Genomic DNA, 3,748 nt, shown 5'->3' with positions numbered 1-3,748 from the left:
TATATATATATATATATACATATGTACATATATGTGTGTATGTATGTATGTATGTATGCGATATATCCTAAACTGTGTCATGAGAGAAGACAAATAACAAGGTCTCGTATGATATTCTGTAAGGTAATGGAAATATATCTATCTATCTATCTATCTATCTATCTATCTATCTATCTATCTATCTATCTATCTATCTACAGATATATAACGATTCCGTTTGGGTGCAGCGATGTTAAAGATCCGTTGTAAAGATCGCTTGAGCGGATGTTTTCGCACTTTTGGACTTTTCGTCTATTGAGTGGCCAGTTTGTAAATTTTTATCCTGATTTTACCTATTGAGCACAGGTTTCAGATTGTTCAACGTGACTTTGTCTTGTAAGCTGTGAGGTCGGACAACCATAACGATACGATGGCACACCTCATGTTTAAGGTTTTTTTTTGTCATAGAAATGCGCCCCATTAGTGAAAGGTCGTGTAAATGGATTGCCACTGACCTAAAACCATGTGGGAAGATTTTGACTAAGTTCCTAGATGTATATTACTCATCAATTCTGACGAATTGTCCATTTAGATGAATAATGCACAAATGGCTTTTAAAATTAGATGTTGTTTCTAAATAATTCTTTGATACTTAAACCGATTGCGTTTTTCAAACCCTCTGAGACAAGCAAGATTGTTACGATTAATAATGTTCTTGAACATTCAAATTTCAAAACCTGTGGGAAATTAAGAGGGTGGTAGGGATTCGAGAGGAGCGGGTGTTCTGGAGTCAAAAGACTAAGGATGGTAATTAGTGCATGACACAACAAGGGTGACGATGAGGCGGGGGAGGTGCATGTGGAATGAATTGGGTGGAGATATTCCGCTGTTCCGTCTCTCCAATTTCATTTAAATGACTTTGAACACTCGGAGGCTATATCAAAAGTCGCTTGCTCCCCCACCAGACGCACACACACAGGCACACACGGTCACACGCACATACACTGACACACACACACGTATTGATATATATATATATATATATATATATATATGGGAGAATTTACGAAAAAAACAACAGACCAAGACAGGTGGTGTAAACAACAAATGGATGTATTAGTTTAACGCTCGGGAATAGAGAAAAACTTTGACGCTTCGAGCTACGCTCTTCAACTGAAAGGAACACAGAAAGAAATAAGGAGAAAAAAATATAAATGTAGTGGTCAGCGATCTATCATATACATATATATATTTCAATACGGAGCAAATGATTCACGAAAAGTTAATTTGGGAAGATATTATTAACTCTATTATTATCTAGTGTAACAATTTTAAAAATGAAAATGACAGAATCAATAATATAGGCGATTGCAGGCCCCCAAAAGGCATTAAATAGCAAATCTCTTATTTAAATTGCCAAAATACACCGACTGTTATCTTCAGCAGGTAAACATACTTAGTATATCCTTTGATTAATTTTAATCCTTCAGCCATTTACTGCTGAGAGCATCCAAATTTGTCCGGTGGATCCCACTTCATGGTGATGTAAGAAGAGGAAAACGCCGTTACACTTACATCGAAAACTTGATTGTAATAATAATAATAATAATAATAATAATAATAATAATAATGATAATAATGATAATAATGATAATAATAACAATAACGGTTCGTTAGCAGAGACAATAGAATAAATACCAGACTTAAATAAGTAATGGGATCGACTGAAAAAACTCATAAATGCAGTGCCCCGGCCTGGCCACACTCCGTTGACAGCAAACAAGTAAAATAAAAAAAAATATATATATAAAATAAGATATATAATGCAAGAAGTATGTTATTCTATCTTCTTTTGCTTAGCTTGCAAAACGAAACGCTAATATCGTGGAATATCATCTTAATTATGTAAAATATATTTCTTTTCTAAATCTGTTGTTTCTAATTCATAACGATGAGGAAGGGGATGAGGTGGAGGGAGGGGAAGGACAGGAAGTCAATGATAAGTTACCTCCTCTTCAATCCATTTGTTTGTAAAACAGAAACTAAATAGATTTTCTTCTTATTGGGACAGCTTAATGTTTGCGAGTATGAGACAAAGCCGCACGAAAACATACACCTACACGTATATTTAGTTGTGTGGGCTGTGTATTATACATACATACATAGACATGCACTCACATATATAAATATATTAATAACATGGACATGAAATTATGATTACATACATGTGTGTGTGTGTGAGTGTGTGTGTGTGTGTGTGTGTGTGTATGAGTGCGAACGCACCAATATATTAAGCATTCAGAAACACCCATATACGTGGGAGGTACTATAATAGAGACGCACCCAAATGGATGCAAGCACGCGCGTGCACACACACACATAAACACACATACACACACATAGAGGTTGTACGCATGCATATATATATGTATGTGTGCGTGCGTGTATATATATATATATATGTATATATATGGCTGTATGCATATATATATATATATGCATATATATGCATATCTATAGCTATCTATCAATCTCTCTATACATATATATATATATGTGTATGTATGTATATGTATAGATAGATTGATAGATAGATATAGATATATATGCATATATATATATATATATATATATATATATATATATATATATATATATATATATATATATATATATGTATGTATGTGTGTGTGCGTGTATATATATGTGTGTGTGTGTGTGTGTATATATATATATGGCTGTATGCTCGTCCGTCATTCGATTTTTAAAAGCATCTCAATGTGTTATCATTACTCCCACCTGACCCCAAAGATCAGGTTGTTTTGTCCCCTCTGTGTTGGCCTCTTGTAGGCAATAAAAAAATCAAAGTGTTTGCCGGGAGCCGATGTGCAACGTTTGATGTGCATGAGTTGATATCGGACGGTTGGTTGGAAGTGAGTGGCCGGGCAGTTGGCGTCAGTGGTTGATGCAGACGGTAGGCGACGTGAGCAGTTGGCGTCGGACGCTTGGTTCGAAGTGGGTGCTGGCAGTTACCGTGAGCGGTTTATGTGAATAGTCGACGTGCGTATTCTGCTGCCGAGAGTCAATGTGAGGCGGTCGATGTCGGGCGGTTCGTGTGGAACAGTTGGCACAGCAGTTGGTGTCGAGCGTCAGATGCCGTCAGTTGTCGATGTGATAAGCAGTCGACGTGAGCAGTCTGTTGCCAGAGGTCGATGTGTGAGCCAGTGCCAGCTGGTCGATCTGCGCAGATTATTTGAAGATTGATGTGAATCAGTCAATGTAAATCTGTGTGAAGAAAATCTGTGTGAACTTGACAACGTAAAGAACGTGAATTTGGCTCCAGGACTAACGTGAACCAGAAGTAACAACAGAATTCATTCGAAAAACGAAAATAGAAAATAAATCATTTGACTGGTGAATAAAAGAAGAGTTTACCATAGGAAGTCTTTTTCGAAACAGTATCTATCTATCTATCTATCTATCTATCTATCTATCTATCTATCTATCTATCTATCTATATATATGTATGTATGTATGTGTGTGTGTGTGTGTGTGTGTGTGTGTGTGTGTGTGTGTATCAACATACGTCTATCTTCCTATATTCTACTTGTTACAGCCATTATACTGCGGCCATGCTGGGGCAAAACCTTGAAAAATTTGCTCTAACTCATACGGGGACATAAACACACTAGCATCGGTTGTCAGGCGATGTTGGTGGGGACAAACACAAACACACAAGCATGTAAATACATACATACATACATACCTA

This window comes from Octopus bimaculoides, chromosome 19, assembly GCF_001194135.2.
Source record: "Octopus bimaculoides isolate UCB-OBI-ISO-001 chromosome 19, ASM119413v2, whole genome shotgun sequence".
Taxonomy (NCBI): Eukaryota; Metazoa; Mollusca; class Cephalopoda; order Octopoda; family Octopodidae; genus Octopus; species Octopus bimaculoides.
Note: the sequence above shows the minus strand (reverse complement) of the source record.